This window comes from Etheostoma cragini, chromosome 15, assembly GCF_013103735.1.
Source record: "Etheostoma cragini isolate CJK2018 chromosome 15, CSU_Ecrag_1.0, whole genome shotgun sequence".
Classification (NCBI taxonomy): domain Eukaryota; kingdom Metazoa; phylum Chordata; class Actinopteri; order Perciformes; family Percidae; genus Etheostoma; species Etheostoma cragini.
In genome coordinates, this window is record NC_048421.1 from 292,039 (window position 1) to 301,090 (window position 9,052).

At 48.5% G+C, this 9,052-nt stretch overlaps 1 protein-coding gene and 1 long non-coding RNA gene across 2 annotated transcripts in view; one reads left to right on the plus strand and one right to left on the minus strand.

Annotated features, from left to right (window-relative positions):
• Positions 1 to 710, plus strand: part of LOC117958312 — a 32,267-nt gene extending 31,557 nt beyond the window's left edge. Inside the window, exon 5 of the long non-coding RNA XR_004659684.1 lies at positions 700 to 710. This is a non-coding gene — a long non-coding RNA (uncharacterized LOC117958312). The remainder of the gene's footprint in view (positions 1 to 699) is intronic.
• The window catches only part of LOC117958237, an 859,617-nt gene that overhangs the window by 220,316 nt on the left and 630,249 nt on the right, over positions 1 to 9,052 (minus strand). The window lies entirely within an intron of this gene.

Consider the following 9,052-nt stretch of genomic DNA (forward strand, 5'->3'; position numbering starts at 1 on the left):
ACAGAACATACACAAGCATGAAAACAGGACAACATCCACAACAACAGACTAGCGGAAAGACCGGGACAAAAACACAGGAAAGGCCAAACAGGAAAAATACCCCAACAAAAACCCCAAACCACAACAGTTACAGCATTACAGAGCCTAGAGACGCCATTGATCCTTACAGGATAAACCTCCCAGAATGCTTCTCGGCCTGGACAATGAAAGTTTTAATCTCTACGTAAGATTCACTCCTTCTGTGCTTCAGGGGTCGTTGAACAATTCACCACTTCAGAGAGAGACAGAGAGAGAGAGAGAGAGAGAAAGAAAGAAAGAAAGAAAGAATGACAGAGAGAGAGAAAGAAAGAGAGAGAAAGAGAGAGAGAGAGAAAGAAAGAAAGAAAGAAAGAAAGAAAGAAACAGAGAGACAGAGAGATTTTTGATTTTTCAAAAACACTTTATTTTACCAAATCAACACCACAAGTACTTCTTCAATAATAAATAGAGTCATGAGAAATTTTTGCACATCAACAAAACGGAAATTTACAAAACAGTCATCCACACGTCTACCTGAACACACCGTTAAACACCAAACCTCCTCCTATAACGGAGCATAAGACGTCCTTACAAAACTACCGGTCCTTAAACACGTCGATATCCTTCATAGCTTTATAAAATCAACTGCAGACCACAACAAACCAAAGCTTAGAAAAACAGTCTCCAGCACCTCGAATAGCGGCCAGAGTCTCCGGCATTCATAAAAGCAGTGAAACACCGTCTCTACCTGTCCACAGAATGGACATCCATTCAAAGTCATTGTGTTGAGAACAGAAACAAAAGCATTCACAGCGATGGTGCCATGTAAAATCCTCCACTGTAGATCCCCAGTCCTCTTCGGCAGAGGGGATTTATACAGAACCCTCCAGGCAGGTTTAACACCACTGTCCACACCCAGTCTCTGTCTCCACACCGTGTCCACTCTACCGTCCAGTTTATACCTGTTCAGGTATTTCACACAACACCTGTACACACCCTTCCCCGTGACAGTATACAAGTCCACAACCTTAGAATCCGTCACAGTTAAAAAATCCCCAGAAAAACCATCCAGCTTAGGAACAAATCCCAACTCTGGAAAAGGATCGCTGTCATCAGGACTGTGGACCCCAGCACAGTAATCCAGGAGCATCTGACGTTCTCCCACCGTGAGTCTCTCAGTCCACCTCCGTAGAAGAGTCCCGGTCTGGCGAAGAGACCTCTGCCCCAGAAGAGAAGCCACAGCCGATGTATCAGACAGCCCCGGCCAGGCCACCTCCACGATTCTCCTCAGGGTGACCGCTCCAGCGGTGCACAGCATGTTGGTGAGGCCCGGTGTCCCGCAGTCCTGAACGTCCATCCTGGCCCCATGGATGAGGGGCTCCTCCAACAGCCAGTGGAGAGAGCACGTAGGCTCAAGTCTCTTCCACTCAAAAAAGTTCCAAACCTTAAAGAGCGACTGATAAAAAGGAGATAACCCACACAATTTTATGAACTTAAAACCCATTAAAAACAGAGTGGTGTCTAACCCCAGACCAGCCGTCCGTCTTAACAAACTACTCGTAACATCTCTCCAAACCAAGTCTTGTGGACCCATGAGATATCTGCGAACAAACTGCAATCTGAAAGTTGCCACCCTACTTTCAACATGCACCAGGCCGTGCCAACCCTCCTCCTTTGGTAAAAACAAAACACCCTGAGGACCCAATGTAACTTGTCCCAAAATAAATCCACCAACAAGGCTTGCACCCTGTGAATGAGCCCTTTTGGGGGCTCCATACAAGCCAACCGGTGCCACAGAGCAGACGCCACCAGATTATTAATAATCAACGCTCTGCCCCTAAACGACAGTTGAGGTTTCAGCCATTTCCACTTATTCAGTCGTCCTTTCACCTTTTCTACTACCCCCTCCCAGTTCTTGTTGACTATGGTCTCATTACCAAGGTACACACCCAGATATTTAAGACCATCTGTCTTCCACACCAGACCTCCTGGAAGGCTGGGCAGACCCCCCGTCCAACTCCCAACTGCTAGCGCTTCACTTTTACCCCAATTAACCCTAGCGGCTGATACCGTCCCAAAATCCTCGACAATAGATTGCAATGTGTTCACATCTCCCTGATTACCAACAAAAACAATAACATTGTCTGCATACACTGATAAAACATGTTTGTTGTTAAAACCCGTCACAGACAGCCCTGCAAGGCTAGCCCTGATCTTATTCAGCAAGGGCTCTATAGAGAGCGAGAACAACATTCCTGAGAGAGGACAGCCCTGCCTCACCCCATACACACCTTGAAAGGGGCACTCAGGCCACCATTGATTTTCAACACACTCTCAATGTCATGGTACAAACCCTTGATCATAGCTATAAGACACGGACTGAGGCCAAAAACTTCCAGAGTCTTCCAGAGCTAAAGGTGCTCAACCCGGTAAAAAGCCCTTTCCTGATCCAAGGAAATAAGACCAGTGTCAATACCCAAAGAACCAGAGACGTCCAAAATATCTCTAATTAAGGACACAATGTCCAGGATGGACCTACCAGGCACACAATATGTCTGGTCCACATGGGTCACCATGTCCATCACACCTTTTAGTCTGTTGGCCAAAGCCTTTGACAGGATCTTATAGTCCGTGCAAAGAAGAGACAGGGGACGCCAGTTCCCTGTCTCTTGCAGATCCCCTTTCTTGGGTAAGAGAGTTATAACCGCCCTCCTGCAGCTCGTTGGCAGCAACATATCACGAAAACTCTCGCTAAAAACTGACAACATATCTCCACCCAAGTCTCTTCAGAACTCCCTGTAGAACTCCACCGGGATCCCATCAATGCCGCTAAAAATCCACAGCACGCCTCCTGATCTCCCCCGGCTCTCTGAGTTCTCGTCCAGTAATAAAGCGTAGAGCATGAATAGCTCTGCTCTGCCCATTCTTCTTCTCCAGCCCAAAGAAAAAACTGGTCGGTGCATCCATAAGCGCCACAGACTGAAACCGGGACCGGACCAAAGCCCCTTGAACCCTGCTGCCTAGTAGGTCCTTAAGGGCAGACTTTTTCGATTGGAGATCTTCAACATGACCCCTAATTCCAGTGGAATCTACCAAAGTTTGCAATTCCACTATTTCAATCTCCAAATCTCTCATTGACCCGGTAATGTCCCGCGTGACATTGAGAGTGTATTGCTGACAGAGCTGTCGTATCTCCACTTTCCCGCAATCCCACCACTGCCTCAGAGAGGTAAAATACGGTTTCCTGGTGACATAAATACTCCAGAAAAACCGAAACACACTCTTAAAATTAACAGTGTAACAGCTCAACAGTGTAGCATTAAAATGCCAAAAAGCACTTTTAGGTTTGATATGGGAAATCAACACATTGCACATCACCAAGGAATGATCACTAAAACCAACAGGAACCATCCAGCATTGTTGGAAAATATTAAAATGATGTTTAAAACAATAAAAACGGTCCAGCCTAGCCAGGTAGATGTTTTTCCCCCTGGTGTGAGCCCAGGTTTACTGCCTGACCCCCCATACAGTCTCCTCCACACATCCACCAGGTCATGTGTACCCAGGATGGGTCTCAGTTCTCTCTGGGACGGACCGTGAGGTTCTGAATTATTCCTGTCCAAATGATCATTTTCCGTGCAATTAAAATCCCCCCCAAAATTAAAAAGTCCACATTCTGAACAGCACTTAAAGTAGAGTTTAAAACCCGTAAAAAACCCACCCTCTCAGGGCCCGTAGGTGGAGCATACACATAAAAAACAACAACTTTAAAATGCTCAAACATTGCTGTCACCACCAGCAGCCTGCCCTCCACCACCGGCCTCAATGGAGACTGGTGAAAAACTCTTTGAAAAGAGGATGCCGACCCCCCCAACTGGTCGAGCTCGTATGGCTCAGCACCACCTCCCCCTCCCACTCCCTCCTCCACTCAGCCTCATTGCTGCAATCAGCGTGCGTCTCTTGCAAAAACAAAACATCGATGTGTTTCAGTCGTAAAGTTTCATAAATACTTTCCCGTCTATGTACATCTCTGGCTCCGTTAACGTTTAAACTCCCCACTCTAAAACCATTCATAGTAAGGCAGATGTGGAAAGCATAAACCAAATACAAAAAATTAATTAGAAAAACCATTAGATGCTCCATCATCAACATTCTGCAGTTTTTTAGCTTTGAGCAACAGTTTTTTCAGTCTGAACCCTTCCTGGGCCGTAAACCCAGCCTCGTCCGAAGAGCTCCTGAGGAACTTCACGGAGGAGCAGAACAGAGCCAGGTCCAGGAAGAAATCCTCTATCTCCACCCCATGCTGGTTCTTTGTTTTCCTCAGAAAACCTTTAATTTTGTCAACAGTATCGAGCTGTCAACGTTGACTGCTACTGAAAGTGGGGATCTCACTTTCATCAGACACACATTCTCCACTCTCACTGTCCTCCACACAGACCGTCCTCCCCCCCGCATGATTCACTCTGCAGGTTTTTGCCACACCGGGGGACTTGGTCACATTTCGTCTGCGTTTAGCAGCAAGCAAGGTCTTAACTGCTGACTCTCCTTCCTCCATCTCCACCACCTCCACCTGCTCACTCCACTGCACACATTGAACGTCAACATTCTGCACCCCCCCTGACTGTCCCACCTGCATGTCCCTTAACACCCCAGCCTCCCCAGACTGTCAGCGGCGGCAGGCGGCACCGAGGCAGCAGCCGCCCCCGTTAGCGTGGAGTCCGCCGTCCCGGCAGTGGCCCGCCGATTAGGCGGAGCAACAGGCAACCTCGCCTCGGCACCGGCCGCTCCTCCCGGACCTGGAGGATCCGCGCCACCCTGCCTCGGGCAGGCTCTCACCGTATGCCCCTCCTCCCCACAACCAAAACACGTCATCCCCGGCGAAGTAGCAAAAATCACGTATTCATAATCATCTACTTTCACATGGAAGCGGAGGTTGAGCTCCTCGTTCCGATGGTTCAGTATCATGTAGAGCTGTCTCCGGTGAGACACTACGTGCTTCAGTAACGGAGACTTACAGCCAGACAGGATCTTTTTAACGGGAGAAACTATCCTCCCATGTCTGGACAATTCTCTACAGAGAAACTCGTCAGAGATGAACGGGGGCACGTTTGACAGGACCACCGTTCGTGGCCGGCTGAGTGAGCGGCAGCACCTGAACAAACATTTCACTCACGGTGAGGCCCGCCTCGTTGACCCGGTTCACCTTCTCCTCCCGGTCCAGGAACACGACCACGGCGCCGTTCATCCGGGCGGCCGACTTAATGCTACCCTGCCCGACCAACTCCCCCATGGCTACCCGAAGTCCTCCACGCTACACGGGAAGCTCGGACTGATCTTGATGCCATGCTTCCTGGTGAGCGTGGAGAACCCTTCTCCATTCATTATGGTGGCTGCACACACCGACCGGCGAGACGCTGGCAGGAGACAAAACCACCAAAAGAACCCAAACAACCAAACGAAAATACCACAAAATAAAACTAAAGTGACCTATACCATAAACCAACCTAACACAACGAAAAAATATCAAAAAAAAGGAAAAAGAAAAGTAAGAAAAATACAACTCTCCACAGCTCACTCACAGCGAGAGAGAGAGAGAAAGAGAGAGAGAAAAAGAGAAAGAAAGAAAGAGAGACAGAGAGAGAGAGAAAGAAAGAGAGAGAGAAAGAGAGAAAGAGAGAAAGAGAGAGAGAAAGAAAGAAAGAGAGACAGAGAGAGAGACAGAGAGAGAGAGAAAGAAAGAGATTTTTTTATTTTTATTTTTATTTTTAAGAAACATTTATATGCCAAATAAATAAGATGTTTCCCAAAACTTCACCAACATGTCATCGCTTCACAAATGCACAAAAATAAATATTAATATCAAACACTAAAACAGAAACACAGAGTGGAAGACGAGCTCCCCCCCCTGCACCGAACACACCGCCGTGGTGAAACACCACTGGTCCACAAAACCCTGAATGTCCCCCATCAGAGACATGAAGCGGTAGTCCACCCACACCCTGGCCTTCACCAGACAGACAAACATGTCCGTCAGCCCTCTGCCGGACACAGGCACAGGCGGTTGTCCACCCGGTTCACGCTGTCCACCTGGTTCACGCTGTCCACCTGGTTCACGCTGTCCACCTGGTTCACGTTGTCCACCTGGTTCACGCTGTCCACCTGGTTCACGTTGTCCACCTGGTTCACGTTGTCCACCTGGTTCTTTCTGCTTTTATAGACAGAGAGTTTGGCCTGACCCACAATAAAATTCAACAGTTGCCACTTCTTCGCATTGAGTTTGTTGTAGCAAGCACCAAAAATAAAAGCAGACTCAGTAAAAACCTCCCCACAGTCCAGAAACACAGTCCTCAACATAATAAAAAGAGGCCTCAGTCTGGGACAGTCCAGGTAGCAGTGTATAACGGTCTCGTCGAGGGGACAGAAGGGACACGAGGAGGACATGTTGTTGTTAATCCTGGCCAGAAATACGTTTACCGCCAGAGCCCCGTGGAGGATCCGCCACTGCAGGTCTCCAGACCTCTTGCTCAGCTGAGGTTTATTAAAGAGTCACCATACCGGCTTCTTGTCTGGGGGCAGTCTGTCCTTACACACCAGTTCTCTCCTCCCACACAGAGCCTTCCTGTGGACGGCTAGAAGACAGTACCTATAAAATCCCTTTCCAGTTTGCATGTGCAGGTCCACAAGAGAGGGCAACACACGCCGCGCTGATGGACCAGTGGGCTCAGTTAAAAACCCAATGTCAGGAAAAGGGTCAGGGGGTGATAGGGGGGTTGTCAGTCCCATCAAAATAATTCTGCAGCATCTCAGATTCCTCTGCATCCAGTCGCTTAGTCCATTCAGCCAGTATAGTTCTGGTTTGGCGGGCCGACCTCAGGCCCAGAAGAGAGGCCACCGCCTCCGTGTTCAGTAACCCCAGACCAGCAGCTTCCACGATCCCCCTCAGCGTCGTCACTCCAGCCCTCGTCAGCCTCTCAGTGAGACCTGGTCTGCTGCCATGTTGGAGGTCAAGCTGGGCCCCCAAAACCAGAGGCTCCTTCAGGAGCCAGAACAGAGCTGCAGCAGGCTCCAGTCTGGTCCATTTAAAAAGTCTCCAAACCTTAAAATGTCCTTGATAAAAATGAGGCAAGCCACACAAAGGGATTAAACCACTGTCCTCTAAAAACAACGACGCATCAAGCCTCAGACCCGCTACCCCCCTTAAAATGGTGCTGGCTACGGGCTTCCAGACGACATCATCATCACCAAATAAAAACAGCTGCACAAACTGTAATCTAAAAGCAGCGGTCCGGCATAACAAATCAACTAAACCCTGCCCCCCCTCCTCCTTTGGCAAAAACAAAATACACTGCGGAACCCAGTGCAAACCGTCCCAGATAAAGTCCAGAATGATGGACTGTAACTTCTTCAGCAAACCAGCAGGGGGCTCCATACATCTGAGCCTATGCCAGAGGCAGGATGCAACCAGATTATTAGCGACCAGCACCCTGCCCCTGTAGGAGAGGTGGGGAAGCAGCCACCTCCACCTACCCAACTTCCCCTCCACCTTATCAACCACCCCATCCCAATTCAAGGCCATGGTGGTGTGATCACCCAGGTAAACCCCCAGGTGCTTGAAACCCCCCCTCTTCCAGGACAACCCACCTGGAAGCTGAGGGAGACCGCTAGCCCACCTCCCCACAGCCAAGGCTTCACTTTTGGCCCAGTTCACCTTGGCAGCCGAGAGTCTCTGAAAAACTGTGTCAATGCGACCCAATTCCTCCACATCCCGCTGGTTCTGGTTGAAGATGACGATGTCGTCTGCATAGGCCAAAACAGTAAAACGAGAATTAAAACCAGGTAAAATGAGGCCAGTGATAAAAGAGCGGACATTGTGCAAGATTGGCTCAATGGACAGAGCATACAGCATCCCTGACATGGAGCAGCCCTGTCTGATCCCCTCCAGAGCAATTCAAAAAGATTTAAAAAACTGTAAAAACACCAAAGTACTCTGTTTTCCCAAAGACACGGTGTCTGATTTGACCCAAAGAATCCCAGATATCGTGGCAGCACACCCAACTGTGAAGAACATTATTCTGCATTTAGGGTCACATGATGTTGTAAAGCAACAGTCTGAAATGCAAAAACTGGACTTTAGGGAACTGCTGGACACAATCAGCTCTCTAAACGCAGATGTGTTTATCATTGGTCCTATATCGCCAGTTAAAAGAGGAGCTGAGAGATTCAGCCGACTGTTGGCACTAAACAAATGTTCAACTGAATGTACCGTCCATTCTCTGCAGTTCATTGACAATTTTAACATTTTCTGGGAGCGCAAACATCTTTTTAAAGCAGATGGACTTTTCCTTAACAAGCCAGGAGTAAAGCTGTTCATCTCTAATCTACTCTACTTTCTGCGCTACACATCCGCTCCGTCTGCCAAGGACACGAGACAAGACGAATCAAAACAAGAGGAAGACACAACAAAGTGTGGCAGTGATTCACCACAGCCCCCACCTGTGCAAAGATCTGACCATGGGAGTCCACAGAGTAGAGACATAAAACCTCAACTACCCTATTCCAACACCGAACCCCATGAGGATCCATCGCTGTCTCCACTCACCCTTTCCCCTCATTCCCCTATGCACATGTTGGAGTTCACTGACCAGATGAAACAGCTGGTCGTTGTTGGAACTAAATATACACCCCTTCCCTCCCCCATCGTTCAACCCCAGGCAAAAGTAAAACGCCAGGCACCAATGCCAGGATGTAAGCAAACTCCTTCCCCCCAGACTGACAAGGACGCTTGTGTGCAAAATCCAACAAGCTTTAACTGATATGTGCCGGGTCCAGGCTGCAGGCCTAGTGACACTCATGACTCTTTCCAAGACAAGCCCGGGCCCTGTGGATTCAATTCTTCCTCAATTTCTGTTGTGATAGGTAATAGAAAAAGAATGGTGACTAAGCACTTAACTGCAAGCTTAGCAAATTTAGCATCCATTCCTCGTCAGCTACAGCCTGTCGCAAAAAATGAAAACACACTAACACTAGCCTTACT